Below are 25253 nucleotides of genomic sequence, written 5' to 3' on the forward strand. Positions count from 1 at the left end.
ACTAAGTGGAATGGGTGGTTTGAGTGAGTTGTTAACATAGGTTTAATATACTTCTCTAGAATATAGAGTTCTTAGAATTGAGAAAACATAGGCTTGAATTATTGCTACTGCTGATTCTAGAATTAATAGAAGTAATTGTCCAATTATTAGTAATGAGATTAAGTTTATTGCTATAGATGGTCCTGTGTTTCCTAATAAGGTTAATAATAAGTGTCCTGCAATTATATTTGCTGCCAACCGTACTGCTAATGTACCTGGTCGAATAACATTACTAATTGTTTCAATTAGTACTATAAATGATATTAATGCAGGCGGTGTACCTTGTGGTACAAGGTGTGTAAATATATGATTAGTATGGTTAATTCATCCAAATAATATAAATCTTAGCCATATAGGTAGGGCAATTGCAAATGTTAATGCTAAATGTCTTGTTCTAGTAAAAATATAAGGGAATAATCCTATGAAATTGTTAAATAATATTATAATAAAAATTGAGATGAAAATGAATGTTGTTCCATTAAATGATTTTGGTCCAAGAAGTGTTTTAAATTCATTATGTAAGGTTAAATTTAGTTTATTTCAGATAATGTTAATTCGTGATGGTGTAAGTCAAAATAGTGATGGGATTAATAATAGTCCTAGAAATGTTCTAGTTCAATTTAATGATAAATTAAAGATGTTAGTTGATGGGTCAAATGTTGAGAATAGATTTGTTATCATTTTCAATTTAAGTTTTTTATTTCAATTGTTCCTTTTTCTGCTCTTTTAGTAAGGTTAGGTTTAAATGAGAAGAAGTTTATTTGATTAAACAAGATTAATGTAGCTGAAAATATAATGAATAGTGAGAATCATATAAGAGGGGATATTTGAGGGATTTGGATATAATTTCCCCATCAGAAGTAGTCGTTAATTTACTATTATTTGGTTTAAGAGACCATTACTTACTTTCAGTCATCTGATGAATTTCAAGGTGTACTAATTTTTTTTAGTTACTTTAGATTGACACTCTAATGTTATTTATTTTAACTAACTCCTTAAATTATCTTAGATAATCACTTAATAAATAAATTTACTGAAGTTCTTTCAATTACAATTGGTATAAATCTGTGGTTTGCTCCACAGATTTCTGAGCATTGTCCAAAGAATAATCCAGGTCGATTTATTGTGAATGTTCCTTGATTTAACCGACCTGGCGTTGCATCAATTTTAACCCCTAATGCAGGAACTGCTCATGAGTGTAGAACATCTGATGCTCTTGTTAATACTCGTACTTCTGTATTTATTGGTAGGATTGTTCGGTTATCTACATCTAGTAGTCGGAATCCATCATTTTCTAGGTCTTGTTCTGGTGTTATATAAGTGTCAAATTCTACGTCTATGAAGTCTGAATATTCATATCTTCAATATCATTGTCGTCCAATGGTTTTAATTGTAATTATTGCATCTACTGAATCATCAAGTAAATATAATAGTCGTAATGATGGAAGGGCAATAAAAATTAATGTAATTGCTGGTAAAGCTGTTCAGATTGTTTCAATTAAATGTCCATGAAGTATATTACGGTTAGTATAGGCAATAAATAATATATAACTTAGGGCATAACCTACAATTACTGTAATTAATAATAATACGACCATAGTATGATCATGAAAGAATGATAATTGCTCCATTAATGGTGAAGCTCCATCTTGAAGAGATAAATTTGATCATGTTGCCATTAATAAATATATTCTAATAAAAGGTCAAACCTTTATTTGTAGAGCTTAAATCTACTGCACTAATCTGCCATATTAGAATCTAGAGATTAATGGTAATTCTGAGTAACTATGTTCTGCAGGAGGGTTATTTTGTAGTCATTCTGTTGATCTTCTTATGTTAGCTCTAAATATAATTGCTCGGCTTGTAATCATTCTTTCTCATATAATTACAATGAATATAATGATTCCTACAATAGAAATTGTAGACCCAATTCTTGATACTACGTTTCATGATGTATATGCGTCTGGGTAGTCAGAGTATCGTCGAGGTATTCCTGCTAATCCTAGGAAGTGTTGAGGAAAGAATGTTAAATTTACTCCAATGAATATAATTGTAAATTGGATTTTTAATCATGTATTATTTATAGTTAATCCTGTAAATAGTGGATATCATTGAATGACACCTCCTATAATTGCAAATACTGCTCCTATAGATAATACATAATGAAAGTGGGCTACTACATAATATGTATCATGTAATACAATATCAAGTGATGAATTTGCTAATACTAATCCTGTTAATCCACCAAATGTAAATAGGAAAATAAATCCTAGAGCTCATAATAATGGTGGATTGAACTTGAATTTAGTTCCATATAATGTAGCTAATCATCTAAATACCTTAATTCCTGTAGGTACAGCAATAATTATTGTTGCTGATGTAAAATATGCTCGTGTGTCAACATCCATTCCTACTGTAAATATATGATGTGCTCATACAATAAATCCTATTAGTCCAATTGATAGTATAGCATAAATTATACCTAATGTTCCAAATGATTCAATTTTTCCTCTTTCTTGACATACAATATGTGAAATAATTCCGAACCCCGGTAGAATTAAAATATAAACTTCTGGGTGTCCAAAGAATCAAAATAGATGTTGATATAGAATTGGGTCACCCCCTCCTGCAGGGTCAAAGAATGATGTATTTAAATTTCGATCTGTTAATAATATAGTAATAGCTCCTGCTAAAACTGGAAGTGAAAGAAGGAGAAGTAATGCTGTAATAGCTACAGATCATACAAATAAAGGTGTTTGATCTAAAGTTATACTTTCTGATCGTATATTAATTGCTGTTGTAATGAAATTCACTGCACCAAGAATAGATGATACACCTGCTAAGTGCAGTGAAAAAATAGCTAGATCTACAGATGCAACCCCGTGTGCAATAGCTCCTGCTACAGGAGGGTAAACTGTTCATCCTGTACCAGCACCATTATCTACTATAGAAGATGTAAGAAGAAGGGTTAGTGAAGGTGGTAGTAATCAAAAACTTATATTATTTATTCGTGGAAATGCTATATCTGGTGCACCAATTATTAGTGGAACAAGTCAATTACCAAATCCACCAATTATAATAGGTATTACTATAAAGAAAATTATTACGAATGCGTGAGCTGTAATAATAACATTATAAATCTGGTCATCCCCAATTAGAGATCCGGGTTGGCCAAGTTCAGCACGAATAAGTATTCTTATTGATGTTCCTACTATTCCTGCTCATGCTCCAAATATGAAGTATAAAGTACCAATGTCCTTATGGTTTGTTGAGAATAATCATTTTTGCGGTAAGATGGCTGAATTTTAGGTGGTACACTGTAAATCTACTTATGAGATGTTTTCTCTCTTATCATATTTAGGTCTTATATTCAATTATGATTCTAGACTGCAATTCTAGAGGTGTAAAATTTTACTAAGGCCTAAAAGATTATTCTTTTAATTATAACTTTGAAGGTTATTAGTTTGATTAACTTAAGTCCTTAGTATAATGAAATTAAGGTTGATGTTGAAATCAATCCTATTGTTGAAATTATTACTGTTATAGGAAGAATGATTCTTGATTTTTGGGACTTTATCTTTATAGATCACGAATTTTCTGTGTATGATATAATTAGAGCTGAGAATCTAATACGTATATAGTAGTAGAGTGTAATTGTAGTTAATACAACTATAATAGTTATAATAGTTGTTATATTGTTTTCTATTAATGATTGTATTACAATTCATTTTGGTAAGAATCCAAGGAATGGTGGTAGTCCACCTAAAGATAATAAAGATAAGAATATTATGAATTTAATTTCGGTTTTTATATTTCTGGCTGAGTAAATTTGATTTATGAAAAATAAATTTATTTGCTTAAATAATAAAACTATAATTAATCTTAATAGTGAGTAAATAATGAAGTATAGTTCTCAGATGTTTTCTCTGACTGTTAATGATCTAATTATTCGACCTAAATGTCTGATTGATGAATATGCTAAAAGTTGTCGTAAGGATGTTTGATTTAAACCTCCTATTGCCCCAATAATAATTCTTAAGATAATAATTGTTCAAATAAAAGTTCTTAATTGAATACAATAAGATAAGACCATTATTGGGGCGATTTTTTGTCATGTTATTAATGTTAAACAATTATTTCATCTTGATGCTCCTATAACTTCTGGAAATCAGAAATGGAAAGGTGCAGCTCCAATCTTTAATAATAGTCTAGATCTAATTATTATTGGTGGGATAAATTCTGTTTCCCATCCCATGGGATATTTTATTTGAATCAGCAAAATTGAAAATAATAATATTGTCGATGCTATTGCTTGGACAATAAAATATTTAATTGATGATTCATTTATTATTATATTTTTATTTCTTGTTAGGAGCGGAATAAATGAAAGTAAGTTGATCTCAAGTCCTATTCAAACCCCAAATCAGGAATTTGATGAAATGGACAGGATCATTCCTATCATTATGTTGATAGGAAGAGAAGTTTTGTAGAGTTGTTGGTCATTAAAAAGGAGAGGATTGATACCTCTATAAATGGGGTATGAACCCATTAGCTTGTTTAGCTTACCTTTTTACATTAAGGTGTATGATGCACGTTAGTTTTTGATACTAAAGGAGGTAGTTTAATTCTATCTTATGTAATTTTAATTAAGGTAATTTTATTTACTTTATTTACCCTATCAAGGTAACCCTTTAATCAGGCACTTCAATTATTTAATATATAAATCGAAAGTTTTTTTTTGAAATTCTTTTATGTATTATTTTGTTTAATTAGGATTAATTAATCCTGCTCATTTTATATTTTTTATATATATATATAATAAATAATTTATATTAATATATTACACTTAATTGAAATTAAAGTATTATAAGTTCATCTTACCATTATCAATTGATTATTTTAATGCAATTATTTACCTAGGATTATACTGAGATGTGTACACATCGCCCGTCGCTCTCATTATTGATTATTCTATTTTATTTTAAGTAGCTTCAATTTAGATGAGATAAGTCGTAACATAGTAGATGTACTGGAAAGTGTATCTAGGAAGAGTTTCAAGATATAACTTATTAGTAAAGTGTTTCATTTACACTGAAAATTTTTCTGTGCAAATCAGGATATCTTGATTATTTATTTTATTATATTTATTTTTTGTATATTTAATTATTTAATATAAATAATTTTATTGTATTTTTGTCTCAGTATATTTTATAGAATTGATTTTTTAAATTATAGTTTATTGGTAATGTAAGTGTTTTATGAAATATTATTTAAAATTTTTTTAAGTAGATTTTATTTATTGTACCTTTTGTATCAGGGTTTATCAAAATTTTAGTATTTATTTTACTTGTCTCGATTTGGGTTGATTTATAAATAATTTATAGTTAATGTATCATAATTATTATTAAATTATTTATAGAAATGAGATGTTAATCGTTTCCCAAGATATCTAGTTTCTTAAGAAAAAATTTAATTTTTTAAAGTTATTTGTTTTTATTTAATTTTTTAAGTAAAAATATTAACTTATTTATTCTTTAAGGGATAAGCTTTGAAGTTAATAACCTATAATTTATTTTATAGAAATATAATAGTAAGCTTTAAACCAGCTATCTTTAAGATTACGTTTTAGTTCATTATTTTTTATTTTGATTTTATAAATATTTTAGGTTTTTTATTAAGATTATTAATTTAATTTTAAAATTTTTGTAATAATGATAGAATTAGTATATTTATTTGTATGAAATTTTTACCTTGTGAACTTATTATAAGGAACTAGGCAAAATTGATTTCCACCTGTTTATCAAAAACATGTCCTCTTGTTTATATTTTGAGGTCTGGCCTGCTCACTGAGCGTATTTTTAAAGAGCCGCGGTATTTTGACCGTGCAAAGGTAGCATAATCATTAGTCTCTTAATTAGTGGCTGGAATGAATGGCTTGACGAGAAATCAACTGTCTCTTAATAAATTTTTGAATTTAACTTTTGAGTCAAAAGGCTTAAATTCTTCTTTAGGACGAGAAGACCCTATAGAGCTTGACATTTTACTTTTATATAGTTTTTTGTTTGTCTTTCTATATTTAATGATGATGTTTTGTTGGGGTGACATGAAGAATAGATAAACTCTTCATTATTATATCATTTATTTATGTTTGTTATTTTGATCCATAATTTATGATCATAAGATTAAGTTACCTTAGGGATAACAGCGTAATTGTTTTTGAGAGCTCATATCGACAAAGCAGATTGCGACCTCGATGTTGGATTAAGAAAAATTTTGGGTGCAGGAGCCCAATGATTAGGTCTGTTCGACCTTTAAATTCTTACATGATCTGAGTTCAGACCGGCGTGAGCCAGGTCGGTTTCTATCCTAAGATTGTTAATCCATATTAGTACGAAAGGACCATATGGTTAAAATATTTTTTGTTATATTGATTAATATTAATTTATTTACTATTTTGACAGATTAATGTGTTGAATTTAGAATTCGTTTATGTAGATTTTTTCTACAAATAGTATTGATACTTTATGATTTATTTATATTTATTTTGAATTTTCTTTTATTGGTTATTTGTGTTTTAATTAGTGTTGCCTTTTTAACTTTATTAGAGCGTAAGGTTTTAGGTTATATTCAGATTCGAAAGGGTCCAAATAAGGTAGGTTTTGTTGGAATTCCTCAGCCATTTAGAGATGCTATTAAGTTAATTTGTAAGGAGCAGCCAATTCCTATTATATCTAATTACCTACTTTATTATTTTTCCCCTGTTTTTAATTTAATGATTTCTTTAGCCGTTTGAGTAATTTTTCCTTATTTAACTTATATGTGTTCTTTTTCTTATGGATTTTTATTTTTTTTATGTTGTACTAGATTAGGTGTTTATACTGTTATAATTGCTGGTTGATCTTCTAATTCAAATTATTCATTATTAGGTTCTCTTCGTTCTGTTGCTCAAACAATTTCTTATGAAGTTAGTTTAGCTTTAATTTTATTGTCTTTAATTATTTTAATTGGTAGTTTTAATATGTTTCATTTTATAAACTATCAGCTTTATTGTTGATTTATTATTATTTCTTTTCCTTTAGCTTTAGCTTCTTTTGCTTCTTGCTTAGCTGAAACTAATCGTACTCCTTTTGATTTTGCTGAAGGGGAATCTGAGTTAGTTTCAGAATTTAATATTGAGTATGGTGCGGGTGGTTTTACTTTAATTTTTTAGCTGAATATACTAGAATTGTCTTCATAAGAATGTTACTGGCTTTAATTTTTTTGGGCGGTGATTTTTATTCTTTTATATTTTTTATTAAGCTTGCTATTATATCTTTTGGTTTTATTTGGGTTCGTGGAACATTACCACGGTTCCGTTATGATAAATTAATGTACTTAGCTTGAAAAAGTTTTTTACCTTTATCTTTGAATTTTTTTATTTTCTTTGTTGGTTTAAAGATTTTATTTATCTCATTTGTTTAGTGAAATTTTTTGAGAAAAGTTAATAGAAGAGTTAAACTTCTAATTTTATGTTTTCAAAACATATGCTTTTCCTAAGCTAATTAACTTTATTCCTTAATTAATTTATCTCATGCGTTTGCGACATGGACATTAATTAAGAAATATGTGAAGTAAATAATTGTTAAGATTTGACCTGTTATAATATAAGGTTCTTCAACAGGTCGTTTACCAATTCACGTTAGTAAGCATACAACAACTACTATAATTCAGAATAAAATTTGATTAATAGGGTAAAATTGAATGTCTCGGAATGGTGTTTTATTATAAAATGGTAAAATTATTAAGATTCTAATTGATAAAAATAATGCAATAACACCTCCTAACTTATTAGGGATAGATCGTAGAATTGCATATGCAAATAGGAAATATCATTCTGGTTGAATGTGAACTGGTGTTACTAATGGGTTGGCAGGTACAAAGTTATCTGGATCTCCTAATAGGTAAGGATTAATTAAACATAGTATAATTAATAATGATGTTATTATTACAAATGTAATAGAATCCTTAAAGGTAAAGTATGGATGGAATGGAATTTTTTCAATATCTCCATTTAGTCCAAGAGGATTATTAGATCCTGTTTGGTGAAGAAAAAATAAATGAATTGCTGCTATAGCAGCAATAATAAATGGTAATACAAAATGGAATGTGAAGAATCGATTTAATGTTGCATTATCAACAGCGAATCCTCCTCATACTCATTGGACTAAATCTGTTCCTAAGTATGGGATTGCTGATAATAAATTAGTAATTACTGTTGTACCTCAAAAAGATATTTGGCCTCAGGGTAAGACATATCCTATAAATGCAGTTGCTATAACTAAAAATAAAATCACTGTACCAATTATTCAGTTATGTATATATATATATAAGATCCATAGTAAATTCCCCGTCCTACATGTAAGTAAATACAAATAAAAAATATAGATGCTCCATTTGCGTGTAAGGTTCAGATAATTCAACCATTATTTACGTCTCGGCAGATGTGTACTACACTACTGAATGCTATTTCAATATTTGATGTATAATGTATAGCTAAAAATAGTCCAGTTACGATTTGAATTACCAAACATAACCCTAATAGGGATCCAAAATTTCATCAAAATGAAATATTTGTTGGGGCAGGTAAGTCAATTAAAGAGTTATTAATAATTTTAATTAAAGGATGTCTTAATCGTAAGGGTTTATTCATTAGTAATTATCTTATTTTACGAATAGGTCCCTGATTAATATTGGTGATTTTAACAACTGCTAGTAGTGCTAAAAATAAATAAATTATTATTATTATTGTAATAATGAATGTTGGTCTATTATATAATTTTTCTAAAGATATTGTTATTTCTTGATAATTGATTGAATTATCAATATTTATAGTTTCGGTGTTTTTGAAAAAGTCTATAAATATAGATATATCTAGAATAATTAATATTAATATGATAAATACTCACATTATTAATGTAATAATTATAGTGATTGATGTAGGCTGAAATATTTCGTTTGATGCAATTCTTGTAATGTAAATAAATAATACTAGTATACCACCAAGAAATGTTAAAAATAAAATATATGATAATCAATATCTTTCTATTATTGTTCCTGTTATTAATCCAACTAGGAAGGTTTGAAGGATAATAAAAAGCATTATTGATATTGGGTGTCTTAATTTAATAAAATTAATATTTATTACATTTGATAATGATATAATTATTATTTTGATCATTTCAGGGGTTAGTTTATTTAAAATACCGGTTTTGGGGACCGATGATGGAAGCTTTTCCACCTCTGAAGTTTTAAAAGTGGGGGCTGGACTTATTTCCGGTTTACAAGACCGGCGTTTTTTTTAAACTATTAAAACTAATGTTTATATTCTCTATTTTTACTTCTTTATTGATTTATTTTGCTGGTGTTTATGTTTTTTCTTCTAAACGTAAACATTTATTAATGGTTCTTTTGAGATTAGAATATATTGTTCTTTCTTTATTTATGTTAGTTATTGTTTTTCTTATTGAGTTTGATTATGATTATTTTTTTCCTGTTATTTTTTTAGTTTTTTCTGTTTGTGAGGGTGCTTTAGGTCTTTCTATTTTAGTTTCAATAATTCGTTCTCATGGTAATGATTTTTTTAATTCTTTTGGTTTATCTTTATGTTAAAGTATTTATTTATAACTATTTTTTTGATCCCACTTTGTTTATTAAATAATTGTTGATGGTTGGTTCATTCTTTAATGTTTCTGTCGGGTTTTGTTTTTATAATTTGTGTTTATTCATATGCTGATTTGAATATAATTAGATATTATTTTGGTATTGATTAATCTTCTTTTAGTTTAATTTTACTTAGTTTATGGATTTGTTCTTTAATAATCACTGCTAGAGGTTCAGTTTATTTAAGTTCATATCATTCTAATTTTTTTGTTTTTATGGTTTTGATTTTAATAATTATGCTTTATTGTTCATTTGCTAGATTAAGTCTTCTTTCTTTTTATACTTTTTTTGAGGCTAGATTAGTTCCTACTTTACTTTTAATTTTGGGTTGGGGTTATCAACCTGAGCGTTTGCAGGCTGGTGTTTATTTAATTTTTTATACTTTGGTTGCTAGATTACCTTTATTATTAGTTTTATTTAAGGTTTATGATTTTTCTAATACTTTATATTTTCCTTTATTGGTTGATTTTGGTTCTTATTATTTTATGTATTTATAATTTTGGCTTTTTTAGTTAAGATACCTATGTTTTTGGTTCATTTATGACTTCCTAAGGCTCATGTAGAGGCCCCTATTTCAGGTAGAATAATTCTTGCTGGTGTTTTATTAAAGTTAGGTGGTTATGGTATTTTTCGTGTTATAAAGGTTATTTCTTATTTGGGTTTAAAGTTTAATTATTTTTGATTGTCTTTAGGTTTATCTGGGGGTGTTATTGTAAGATTTATTTGTTTTCGTCAGGTTGATTTAAAGTCTTTAATTGCATATTCTACTGTTGCTCATATAAGAATGGTTATTGGTGGATTGATGACTATGAATTGATGAGGTTGTGTAGGTTCTCTTTCTCTAATGGTTGGTCATGGTTTATGTTCTTCTGGTTTATTTTGTTTATCTAATATTATTTATGAACGTTTAGGTAGATGAAGATTATTAATTAACAAGGGTATAATTAATTTGATGCCAAGAATGGCTTTATGATGATTTCTTTTAAGATCATCAAATATGGCTGCTCCTCCTTCTTTAAATTTGGTAGGTGAAATTAGATTATTAAATAGAATTATATCTTGATCTTCTTTTAGATTCTTTGCTTTGATTTTTTTATCTTTTTTTAGAGCTGTTTATACTTTGTATATATATTCTTATTCTCAGCATGGGAATTATTATTCTGGTGTTTATACTTGTTCTCTTGGTTATTTTCGTGAATATCATCTTTTACTTTTACATTGATTGCCTTTAAATATTCTCTGTTTAAAGGGAGAATATTTCTTTGTTTAGTTTGCTTAAGTATTTTAATTAAAAATATTGTTTTGTGGAATCAATGATATGAAGTTTTTCATCTTAGGCCGTGAATTTATTTTCTATTTGTTCTTTGAGTTTTTTTTCTTTGTTTATTTCGAGAACTATAATTTTTATTTTAGGTATTTATTATTTAATAATTGATTATAGAGTTTTTGTTGAGTGAGAGCTTTTCAATTTAAATGGTTCTATAGTTGTTATAACTTTAATTTTGGATTGAATATCTCTTATTTTTATATCTTTTGTTATATATATTTCTTCTTTGGTTATTTATTATAGAGAGGATCATATATCTGGTGAAAAGAATATAAATCGTCTTATTATTATTGTTTTAATATTTATTCTTTCTATAGGTTTTTTAATTATTAGTCCTAATTTAATTAGAATTTTATTAGGTTGAGATGGTTTAGGTTTAGTTTCTTATTGTTTAGTTATTTATTATCAAAATGTAAAATCTTATAGTGCTGGTATATTAACTGCACTTTCTAATCGTATTGGTGATGTTGCTATTTCAATTTCTATTGCATGAATGTTAAATTTTGGTGGTTGAAATTATATTTATTATTATGATTTTATTTCTAATTCTTTTGAAATAAAGCTCATTACTATATTAATTGTTTTAGCAGCTATAACTAAGAGAGCTCAGATTCCTTTCTCTTCATGACTTCCTGCTGCTATAGCAGCTCCTACTCCTGTTTCTGCTTTAGTTCATTCTTCTACTCTTGTTACTGCTGGTGTTTATTTATTAATTCGTTTTAGACCAATATTGGATACTTATAATTGTGGTTGATTTTTACTTTTAATTGGTTGTATAACTATATTTATGGCGGGATTGGGCGCTAATTTTGAGTTTGATTTAAAGAAGATTATTGCTCTTTCTACTTTAAGACAACTTGGTTTAATAATAAGAATTTTGGCTATAGGTTATCCAAAGCTTGCATTTTTTCATTTATTGGCTCATGCTTTATTTAAGGCATTATTATTTATATGTGCAGGTTCAATAATTCATAATTTGAAGGATTCTCAGGATATTCGTTTTATAGGATCAATTGTTAATTTCATACCTTTAACTTCAGTTTGTTTTAATGTTTCTAGTTTATCTTTGTGTGGAATACCTTTTTTAGCGGGATTTTATTCAAAGGATTTAATTCTTGAGATTGTTTGTTTAAGATGAATTAATTGTTTAATTTTTTTTCTTTATTTTTTTTCTACTGGTTTAACTGCTTCTTATTCTTTTCGTTTGTTTTATTATTCAATATCTGGTGATAATAATTTTTATTCTAGATTTTCTTTTGATGATAAGGGTTATTATATTTCATTTGGAATAATTGGTCTATTGTTTGTTGCTGTTTTTGGTGGTAGTCTTTTATCTTGATTAATTTTTCCTATTCCTCATGTGATTGCTTTACCTTATTATTTAAAGTTTTTAACTATTACAGTTGTTATTTTAGGTGCTTATTTAGGTTATCTTATTTCTAATTTTGATTTTTCTCATAATTTATTTTCTTTAAGTATACTTTCTTTTGTTAGATTTGCTGGTTCTATATGATTTATACCTTTTCTTTCAACTAAGTTTATTAGATATATTCCTTTAAAAATAGGTTATTATTCATCTAAGTCATTTGATTATGGTTGAGGTGAATTACTTGGTGGTCAAGGTTTATATAGATTATTTATTTATTTAATTGGTTATATTCAAGGTTGATATGATTCTAATTTCAAGATTTATCTTTTAACTTTTATTTTTTGAATATTTATTTTGGTAATATTGTTTTTCGTTTACTTAAATAGCTTATAATTAGAGCGTGACACTGAAGATGTTAAGGATGTATTTTTACTTTTAAGTATTTATAAATATAGATATATTATTTTTACAGTGAAAATGTAATGTTTTATTTAAACTATATAAATTTTAGAAATGTTAACGGAGTTTAACCGCTAATATAAAAAGTTAGCAGCTTTCATATTGGCTTTACATTTCCTTAATTGGAACTATTATAGTTCAATTATATTATTAACAGTAATATGCCTCTTTTTGGCTTCAATTAATAAGAATAAGGGTAGTACATACCAATCTTCCAGGTCGAAACTGACTGCAATATTTCGCTTCTTATTCTATTTAAGGTTGATTGATAATATCAATACTTTTTGAATGCAACCCAAATGTTATATTTAACTACAACCCTTTATTCTGCTCATTGTAATGCTCCTTGGTTTCATTCATGGTATAGTCCTCCTAATAGAACTAGAATTAAAAATATTGTTGATACTGTTCAGATTATAATGTCTGAAGTTTTAAAAATAATTACAATTGGTAGAATTAGTGCAATTTCTACATCAAACATTAAAAAGATTACTGCGATTAGGAAGAATCGTATTGAGAATGGTATTCGTGCTGATCTTTTTGGATCAAACCCACATTCAAATGGTGATCTTTTTTCTCGATCATTAATTAATTTTTTTGATAGTGTTGTTGCCAGTATTATAACAATTATTGGAATAATAAATCTAATGAAAACTCTTGTTGATAGAATTAGAATTGTTTTTCTTGATTTATATCAAGCTTTCTGATTGGAAGTCAAATGTACTATTTATACTAGAAAAACAATTATCTACCTCATCAATAAATAGAGATATATAAGAATAATCATACTACGTCTACGAAGTGTCAGTATCATGCTGCTGCTTCAAATCCAAAGTGATGTCTTGGTGAAAATTGATTTATTGAGTGTCGAAGTAGACATGTTGATAAAAAGATTGTTCCAATAATTACGTGTAAACCATGGAATCCTGTTGCAACAAAGAATGTTGATCCATAAACTGCATCTGCAATGGTAAAAGGTGCTTCTCAATATTCATATGCTTGAAGTATTGTAAAGTATAGTCCTAATAACACTGTGAAGAATAATCCTTGTAGTGCTTGAGTATGATTAGATTCCATTAAACTATGATGTGCTCATGTTACTGTTACTCCTGATGCTAAGAGAATAGCTGTATTAAGTAATGGAATTTGTATAGGGTTAAAGGGTTGAATTCCTATTGGAGGTCATAGTATTCCTAGTTCAATTGTTGGTGCTAATCTTCTTCTAAAGAATGCTCAAAAAAAAGAAACGAAAAATAATACCTCTGATGCAATAAATAAAATTATTCCTCATCGTAATCCAATTGATACAAATCCTGTATGTAATCCTTGATATGTTCCTTCTCGTACTACATCTCGTCATCATTGAATTATAGTTAGTAGGGTAATTCCAAATCCAATTATGAATAAGTTAATATTAAATAGGTGGAATCATTTTGCTAGTCCTGATACTAGGACTATTGCTCCAATTGCTCCTGTTAATGGTCAAGGTCTATAGTCTACTAAGTGGAATGGGTGGTTTGAGTGAGTTGTTAACATAGGTTTAATATACTTCTCTAGAATATAGAGTTCTTAGAATTGAGAAAACATAGGCTTGAATTATTGCTACTGCTGATTCTAGAATTAATAGAAGTATTTGTCCAATAATTAGTAATGAGATTAAGTTTATTGCTATAGATGGTCCTGTGTTTCCTAATAAGGTTAATAATAAGTGTCCTGCAATTATATTTGCTGCCAACCATACTGCTAATGTACCTGGTCGAATAACATTACTAATTGTTTCAATTAGTACTATAAATGATATTAATGCAGGCGGTGTACCTTGTGGTACAAGGTGTGTAAATATATGATTAGTATGGTTAATTCATCCAAATAATATAAATCTTAGCCATATAGGTAGGGCAATTGCAAATGTTAATGCTAAATGTCTTGTTCTAGTAAAAATATAAGGGAATAATCCTATGAAATTGTTAAATAATATTATAATAAAAATTGAGATGAAAATGAATGTTGTTCCATTAAATGATTTTGGTCCAAGAAGTGTTTTAAATTCATTATGTAAGGTTAAATTTAGTTTATTTCAGATAATGTTAATTCGTGATGGTGTAAGTCAAAATAGTGATGGGATTAATAATAGTCCTAGAAATGTTCTAGTTCAATTTAATGATAAATTAAAGATGTCAGTTGATGGGTCAAATGTTGAGAATAGATTTGTTATCATTTTCAATTTAAGTTTTTTATTTCAATTGTTCCTTTTTCTGCTCTTTTAATAAGGTTAGGTTTAAATGAGAAGAAGTTTATTTGATTAAACAAGATTAATGTAGCTGAAAATATAATGAATAGTGAGAATCATATAAGAGGGGATATTTGAGGGATTTGGATATAATTTCCCCATCAGAAGTAGTCGTTAATTTACTATTATTTGGTTTAAGAGACCATTACTTACTTTCAGTCATCTGATGAATTTCAAGGTGTACTAATTTTTTTTAGTTACTTTAGATTGACACTCTAATGTTATTTATTTTAACTAACTCCTTAAATTATCTTAGATAATCACTTAATAAATAAATTTACTGAAGTTCTTTCAATTACAATTGGTATAAATCTGTGGTTTGCTCCACAGATTTCTGAGCATTGTCCAAAGAATAATCCAGGTCGATTTATTGTGAATGTTCCTTGATTTAACCGACCTGGCGTTGCATCAATTTTCACCCCTAATGCAGGAACTGCTCATGAGTGTAGAACATCTGATGCTCTTGTTAATACTCGTACTTCTGTATTTATTGGTAGGATTGTTCGGTTATCTACATCTAGTAGTCGGAATCCATCATTTTCTAGGTCTTGTTCTGGTGTTATATAAGTGTCAAATTCTACGTCTATGAAGTCTGAATATTCATATCTTCAATATCATTGTCGTCCAATGGTTTTAATTGTAATTATTGCATCTACTGAATCATCAAGTAAATATAATAGTCGTAATGATGGAAGGGCAATAAAAATTAATGTAATTGCTGGTAAAGCTGTTCAGATTGTTTCAATTAAATGACCATGAAGTATATTACGGTTAGTATAGGCAATAAATAATATATAACTTAGGGCATAACCTACAATTACTGTAATTAATAATAATACGACCATAGTATGATCATGAAAGAATGATAATTGCTCCATTAATGGTGAAGCTCCATCTTGAAGAGATAAATTTGATCATGTTGCCATTAATAAATATATTCTAATAAAAGGTCAAACCTTTATTTGTAGAGCTTAAATCTACTGCACTAATCTGCCATATTAGAATCTAGAGATTAATGGTAATTCTGAGTAACTATGTTCTGCAGGAGGGTTATTTTGTAGTCATTCTGTTGATCTTCTTATGTTAGCTCTAAATATAATTGCTCGGTTTGTAATCATTCTTTCTCATATAATTACAATGAATATAATGATTCCTACAATAGAAATTGTAGACCCAATTCTTGATACTACGTTTCATGATGTATATGCGTCTGGGTAGTCAGAGTATCGTCGAGGTATTCCTGCTAATCCTAGGAAGTGTTGAGGAAAGAATGTTAAATTTACTCCAATGAATATAATTGTAAATTGGATTTTTAATCATGTATTATTTATAGTTAATCCTGTAAATAGTGGATATAATTGAATGACACCTCCTATAATTGCAAATACGGCTCCTATAGATAATACATAATATTAGATAAACAAAATAAACCAGAAGAACATAAACCATGACCAACCATTAGAGAAAGAGAACCTACACAACCTCATCAATTCATAGTCATCAATCCACCAATAACCATTCTTATATGAGCAACAGAAGAATATGCAATTAAAGACTTTAATCAACCTGACGAAAACAAATAAATCTTACAATAACACCCCCAGATAAACCTAAAGACAATCAAAAATAATTAAACTTTAAACCCAAATAAGAAATAACCTTTATAACACGAAAAATACCATAACCACCTAACTTTAATAAAACACCAGCGAGAATTATTCTACCTGAAATAGGGGCCTCTACATGAGCCTTAGGAAGTCATAAATGAACCAAAAACATAGGTATCTTAACTAAAAAAGTCAAAATTATAAATACATAAAACATAAAATAATAAGAACCAAAATCAACCAATAAAGGAAAATATAAAGTATTAGAAAAATCATAAACCTTAAATAAAACTAATAATAAAGGTAATCTAGCAACCAAAGTATAAAAAATTAAATAAACACCAGCCTGCAAACGCTCAGGTTGATAACCCCAACCCAAAATTAAAAGTAAAGTAGGAACTAATCTAGCCTCAAAAAAATTATAAAAAGAAAGAAGACTTAATCTAGCAAATGAACAATAAAGCATAATTATTAAAATCAAAACCATAAAAACAAAAAAATTAGAATGATATGAACTTAAATAAACTGAACCTCTAGCAGTGATTATTAAAGAACAAATCCAAAAACTAAGTAAAATTAAACTAAAAGAAAAATAATCAATACCAAAATAATATCTAATTATATTCAAATCAGCATATGAATAAACACAAATTATAAAAACAAAACCCGACAGAAACATTAAAGAATGAACCAACCATCAACAATTATTTAATAAACAAAGAGGGATCAAAAAATTAGTTATAAATAAATACTTTAACATAAAGATAAACCAAAAGAATTAAAAAAATCATTACCATGAGAACGAATTATTGAAACTAAAATAGAAAGACCTAAAGCACCCTCACAAACAGAAAAAACTAAAAAAATAACAGGAAAAAAATAATCATAATCAAACTCAATAAGAAAAACAATAACTAACATAAATAAAGAAAGAACAATATATTCTAATCTCAAAAGAACCATTAATAAATGTTTACGTTTAGAAGAAAAAACATAAACACCAGCAAAATAAATCAATAAAGGAGTAAAAATAGAGAATATAAACATTAGTTTTAATAGTTTAAAAAAAACGCCGGTCTTGTAAACCGGAAATAAGTCCAGCCCCCACTTTTAAAACTTCAGAGGTGGAAAAGCTTCCATCATCGGTCCCCAAAACCGGTATTTTAAATAAACTAACCCCTGAAATGATCAAAATAATAATTATATCATTATCAAATGTAATAAATATTAATTTTATTAAATTAAGACACCCAATATCAATAATGCTTTTTATTATCCTTCAAACCTTCCTAGTTGGATTAATAACAGGAACAATAATAGAAAGATATTGATTATCATATATTTTATTTTTAACATTTCTTGGTGGTATACTAGTATTATTTATTTACATTACAAGAATTGCATCAAACGAAATATTTCAGCCTAAATCAATCACTATAATTATTACATTAATAATGTGAGTATTTATCATATTAATATTAATTATTCTAGATATATCTATATAATTATAGACTTTTTCAAAAACACCGAAACTATAAATATTGATAATTCAATCAATTATCAAGAAATAACAATATCTTTAGAAAAATTATATAATAGACCAACATTCATTATTACAATAATAATAATAATTTATTTATTTTTAGCACTACTAGCAGTTGTTAAAATCACCAATATTAATCAGGGACCTATTCGTAAAATAAGATAATTACTAAGGAATAAACCCTTACGATTAAGACATCCTTTAATTAAAATTATTAATAACTCTTTAATTGACTTACCTGCCCCAACAAATATTTCATTTTGATGAAATTTTGGATCCCTATTAGGGTTATGTTTGGTAATTCAAATCGTAACTGGACTATTTTTAGCTATACATTATACATCAAATATTGAAATAGCATTCAGTAGTGTAGTACACATCTGCCGAGACGTAAATAATGGTTGAATTATCCGAACCTTACACGCAAATGGAGCATCTATATTTTTTATTTGTATTTACTTACATGTAGGACGGGGAATTTACTATGGATCTTATATATATATACATACCTGAATAATTGGTACAGTGATTTTATTTTTAGTTATAGCAACTGCATTTATAGGATATGTCTTACCCTGAGGCCAAATATCTTTTTGAGGTACAACAGTAATTACTAATTTATTATCAGCAATCCCATACTTAGGAACAGATTTAGTCCAATGAGTATGAGGAGGATTCGCTGTTGATAATGCAACAATAAATCGATTCTTCACATTCCATTTTGTATTACCATTTATTATTGCTGCTATAGCAGCAATTCATTTATTTTTTCTTCACCAAACAGGATCTAATAATCCTCTTGGACTAAATGGAGATATTGAAAAAATTCCATTCCATCCATACTTTACCTTTAAGGATTCTATTACATTTGTAATAATAACATCATTATTAATTATACTATGTTTAATTAATCCTTACCTATTAGGAGATCCAGATAACTTTGTACCTGCCAACCCATTAGTAACACCAGTTCACATTCAACCAGAATGATATTTCCTATTTGCATATGCAATTCTACGATCTATCCCTAATAAGTTAGGAGGTGTTATTGCATTATTTTTATCAATTAGAATCTTAATAATTTTACCATTTTATAATAAAACACCATTCCGAGGCATTCAATTTTACCCTATTAATCAAATTTTATTCTGAATTATAGTAGTTGTTGTATGCTTACTAACGTGAATTGGTAAACGACCTGTTGAAGAACCTTATATTATAACAGGTCAAATCTTAACAATTATTTACTTCACATATTTCTTAATTAATGTCCATGTCACAAACGCATGAGATAAATTAATTAAGGAATAAAGTTAATTAGCTTAGGAAAAGCATATGTTTTGAAAACATAAAATTAGAAGTTTAACTCTTCTATTAACTTTTCTCAAAAAATTTCACTAAACAAATGAGATAAATAAAATCTTTAAACCAACAAAGAAAATAAAAAAATTCAAAGATAAAGGTAAAAAACTTTTTCAAGCTAAGTACATTAATTTATCATAACGGAACCGTGGTAATGTTCCACGAACCCAAATAAAACCAAAAGATATAATAGCAAGCTTAATAAAAAATATAAAAGAATAAAAACCATGCCCAAAAAAATTAAAGCCAATAACATTCTTATGAAGACAATTCTAGTATATTCAGCTAAAAAAATTAAAGTAAAACCACCCGCACCATACTCAATATTAAATCCTGAAACTAACTCAGATTCCCCTTCAGCAAAATCAAAAGGAGTACGATTAGTTTCGGCTAAGCAAGAAGCAAAACAAGCTAAAGCTAAAGGAAAAGAAATAATAATAAATCAACAATAAAGCTGATAGTTTATAAAATCAAACATATTAAAACTACCAATTAAAATAATTAAAGACAATAAAATTAAAGCTAAACTAACTTCATAAGAAATTGTTTGAGCAACAGAACGAAGAGAACCTAATAATGAATAATTTGAATTAGAAGATCAACCAGCAATTATAACAGTATAAACACCTAATCTAGTACAACATAAAAAAAATAAAAATCCATAAGAAAAAGAACACATATAAGTTAAATAAGGAAAAATTACTCAAACGGCTAAAGAAATCATTAAATTAAAAACAGGGGAAAAATAATAAAGTAGGTAATTAGATATAATAGGAATTGGCTGCTCCTTACAAATTAACTTAATAGCATCTCTAAATGGCTGAGGAATTCCAACAAAACCTACCTTATTTGGACCCTTTCGAATCTGAATATAACCTAAAACCTTACGCTCTAATAAAATTAAAAAGGCAACACTAATTAAAACACAAATAACCAATAAAAGAAAATTCAAAATAAATATAAATAAATCATAAAGTATCAATACTATTTGTAGAAAAAATCTACATAAATGAATTCTAAATTCAACACATTAATCTGTCAAAATAGTAAATAAATTAATATTAATCAATATAACAAAAAATATTTTAACCATATGGTCCTTTCGTACTAATATGGATTAACAATCTTAGGATAGAAACCGACCTGGCTCACGCCGGTCTGAACTCAGATCATGTAAGAATTTAAAGGTCGAACAGACCTAATCATTGGGCTCCTGCACCCAAAATTTTTCTTAATCCAACATCGAGGTCGCAATCTGCTTTGTCGATATGAGCTCTCAAAAACAATTACGCTGTTATCCCTAAGGTAACTTAATCTTATGATCATAAATTATGGATCAAAATAACAAACATAAATAAATGATATAATAATGAAGAGTTTATCTATTCTTCATGTCACCCCAACAAAACATCATCATTAAATATAGAAAGACAAACAAAAAACTATATAAAAGTAAAATGTCAAGCTCTATAGGGTCTTCTCGTCCTAAAGAAGAATTTAAGCCTTTTGACTCAAAAGTTAAATTCAAAAATTTATTAAGAGACAGTTGATTTCTCGTCAAGCCATTCATTCCAGCCACTAATTAAGAGACTAATGATTATGCTACCTTTGCACGGTCAAAATACCGCGGCTCTTTAAAAATACGCTCAGTGAGCAGGCCAGACCTCAAAATATAAACAAGAGGACTGTTTTTGATAAACAGGCGGAAATCAATTTTGCCTAGTTCCTTATAATAAGTTCACAAGGTAAAAATTTCATACAAATAAATATACTAATTCTATCATTATTACAAAAATTTTAAAATTAAATTAATAATCTTAATAAAAAACCTAAAATATTTATAAAATCAAAATAAAAAATAATGAACTAAAACGTAATCTTAAAGATAGCTGGTTTAAAGCTTACTATTATATTTCTATAAAATAAATTATAGGTTATTAACTTCAAAGCTTATCCCTTAAAGAATAAATAAGTTAATATTTTTACTTAAAAAATTAAATAAAAACAAATAACTTTAAAAAATTAAATTTTTTCTTAAGAAACTAGATATCTTGGGAAACGATTAACATCTCATTTCTATAAATAATTTAATAATAATTATGATACATTAACTATAAATTATTTATAAATCAACCCAAATCGAGACAAGTAAAATAAATACTAAAATTTTGATAAACCCTGATACAAAAGGTACAATAAATAAAATCTACTTAAAAAAATTTAAAATAATATTTCATAAAACACTTACATTACCAATAAACTATAATTTAAAAAATCATTTCTATAAAATAAACTAAGACAAAAATACAATAAAATTATTTGTATTAAATAATTAAATAAACAAAAAATAAATATAATAAAATAAATAATCAAGATATCCTGATTTGCACAGAAAAATTTTCAGTGTAAATGAAACACTTTACTAATAAGTTATATCTTGAAACTCTTCCTAGATACACTTTCCAGTACATCTACTATGTTACGACTTATCTCATCTAAATTGAAGCTACTTTAAAATAAAATAGAATAATCAATAATGAGAGCGACGGGCGATGTGTACACATCTCAGAGCCAATATCAGTTAAATTAAATAAATTAAATTACTATCAAATCCACCTTCATTAACAGTATTTCACTATCAAATCCGTTATAAACAAAAATCTATTGTAACCCACCTCCTCTTAACTATAAGCTGCACCTTGACCTGAAATATTTTATAATTATAAATCTTGAGAATTATAACTCTAAAAAGATTCTCTGATAACGGAGATATACAAACAAATAAATTAAGTAGAGTAAATCGTGTATTATCAATCATGGGGTAGGTTCCTCTGAATGGAATGAGATACCGCCAAATTCTTTGGGTTTAAAGACCTTAACTAATAGTACCCTGGTAAATATAATTAACATTTAAAATAATAGGGTATCTAATCCTAGTTTATTATTTAAATTTCACAGATTCATAAAAAGGGCCACAAATAAATTTTAACATTTCACCTTACAAATTTATATTTCAACCGTAATAATATAAACAACTGTTTTAACCAATAATATTCACTTGTATCAATCGTATAACCGCGGCTGCTGGCACGAATTATGCCGATACTAAATCAATTGCTAAATCCAAAATCACTTGATAATTAAATCAAATTACTGCAAAAAGAACATTTAGTCTAACAAAACTTACATATAATACAAAGAAAAAGTGAATAAACAAGCAAGAATAAAACTTTTAAAAATAAAAAATAAGAAAATTTTAAATCTATTAATTCAGGAAAAAATAAAAGATTCAAATATTTAAAGAAAAAAAAAGAAAAAAACCACAAACATTAACAAAAAAAAAAAGAAACGACCCTATGTATGACCACAACAACTTCTCTATTATATATAATTAAAGATTAATATGGAACATGTATAGCAATAAATGCATTATATTCTTTCTTATTGAATCTTTCTTTTCACTAATAAATAAAGAAAGATTAAATAATATAATAAATATATTTTATACAATTATGTAATTTAATATAATATGTTATTAATATGATTTCTTTTTTTATATTAATTTAACTTTCATATATATTAGTTAAATAATCTAATTATAGATAATGTACATAATTATATTATTACAATTAATATAATTATTTATATTCATTATAATATTTTATATTTAAATTAATAATTTTATTTATTATATCCAATTATAATAATATTAAAAATTAAATTACATATTATTATATATATTATATTATAATAACCTATTTTAAGCTAAAAACATAAGTAGCTTTAATCCTAGGTAAATAATTGCATTAAAATAATCAATTGATAATGGTAAGATGAACTTATAATACTTTAATTTCAATTAAATGTAATATATTAATATAAATTATTTATTATATATATATATATAAAAAAATGAGCAGGATAAATTAATCCTAATTAAACAAAATAATACATAAAAGAGTTTAAAAAAAAAACTTTCGATTTATATATTAAATAAATGAAGTGCCTGATTAAAGGGTTACCTTGATAGGGTAAATAAAGTAAATAAAATTACCTTCATTAAAATTACATAAGATAGAATTAAACTACCTCCTTTAGTACCAAAAACTAACGTGCATCATACACCTTAATGTAAAAAGGTAAGCTAAACAAGCTAATGCGTTCATACCCCATTTATAGAGGTATCAATCCTCTCCTTTTTAATGACCAACAACTCTACAAAACTTCTCTTCCTATCAACATTAATGATAGGAACGATCCTGTCCATTTCATCAAATTCCTGATTTGGGGTTTGAATAGGACTTGAGATCAACTTACTTTCATTTATTCCGCTCCTAACAAGAAATAAAAATATAATAATAAATGAATCATCAATTAAATATTTTATTGTCCAAGCAATAGCATCGACAATATTATTATTTTCAATTTTGCTGATTCAAATAAAATATCCCATGGGATGGGAAACAGAATTTATCCCATCAATAATAATTAGATCTAGACTATTATTAAAGATTGGAGCTGCACCTTTCCATTTCTGATTTCCAGAAGTTATAGGAGCATCAAGAGGAAATAATTGTTTAACATTAATAACATGACAAAAAATCGCCCCAATAATGGTCTTATCTTATTGTATTCAATTAAGAACTTTTATTTGAACAATTATTATCTTAAGAATTATTATTGGGGCAATAGGAGGTTTAAATCAAACATCCTTACGACAACTTTTAACATATTCATCAATCAGACATCTAGGTTGAATAATTAGATCATTAACAGTCAGAGAAAACATCTGAGAACTATACTTCATTATTTACTCACTATTAAGATTAATTATAGTTTTATTATTTAAGCAAATAAATTTATTTTTCATAAATCAAATTTATTCAGCCAGAAATATAAAAACCGAAATTAAATTCATAATATTCTTATCTTTATTATCTTTAGGTGGACTACCACCATTCCTTGGATTCTTACCAAAATGAATTGTAATACAATCATTAATAGAAAACAATATAACAACTATTATAACTATTATAGTTGTATTAACTACAATTACACTCTACTACTATATACGTATTAGATTCTCAGCTCTAATTATATCATACACAGAAAATTCGTGATCTATAAAGATAAAGTCCCAAAAATCAAGAATCATTCTTCCTATAACAGTAATAATTTCAACAATAGGATTGATTTCAACATCAACCTTAATTTCATTATACTAAGGACTTAAGTTAATCAAACTAATAACCTTCAAAGTTATAATTAAAAGTATAATCTTTTAGGCCTTAGTAAAATTTTACACCTCTAGAATTGCAGTCTAGAATCATAATTGAATATAAGACCTAAATATGATAAGAGAGAAAACATCTCATAAGTAGATTTACAGTGTACCACCTAAAATTCAGCCATCTTACCGCAAAAATGATTATTCTCAACAAACCATAAGGACATTGGTACTTTATACTTCATATTTGGAGCATGAGCAGGAATAGTAGGAACATCAATAAGAATACTTATTCGTGCTGAACTTGGCCAACCCGGATCTCTAATTGGGG

The 25253-nt window shown here is 26.8% G+C and overlaps 1 protein-coding gene, 1 long non-coding RNA gene and 1 pseudogene across 4 annotated transcripts in view; 2 read left to right on the forward strand and 1 right to left on the reverse strand.

Annotated features, from left to right (window-relative positions):
• Positions 1 to 25253, reverse strand: part of LOC126301319 (uncharacterized) — a 173079-nt gene that overhangs the window by 127673 nt on the left and 20153 nt on the right. Inside the window, exon 2 of one of the 2 annotated variants that reach the window (XR_007553033.1) lies at positions 20743 to 20838. The exons of the other annotated variant lie outside the window; for it this stretch is intronic. This is a non-coding gene — a long non-coding RNA (uncharacterized LOC126301319). Of the gene's footprint in view, positions 1 to 20742; positions 20839 to 25253 lie in introns of those variants that run through there. 2 annotated transcript variants of the gene reach the window in all.
• Positions 1 to 25253, forward strand: part of LOC126301315 (NADH-ubiquinone oxidoreductase chain 5-like) — a 371580-nt gene that overhangs the window by 44545 nt on the left and 301782 nt on the right. The gene's annotated exons all lie outside the window — the stretch shown is intronic.
• LOC126301312 (NADH-ubiquinone oxidoreductase chain 5-like) lies at positions 11275 to 12811 on the forward strand (annotated as a pseudogene).

Source organism: Schistocerca gregaria, unplaced genomic scaffold (assembly GCF_023897955.1).
Source record: "Schistocerca gregaria isolate iqSchGreg1 unplaced genomic scaffold, iqSchGreg1.2 ptg000066l, whole genome shotgun sequence".
Classification (NCBI taxonomy): Eukaryota; Metazoa; Arthropoda; class Insecta; order Orthoptera; family Acrididae; genus Schistocerca; species Schistocerca gregaria.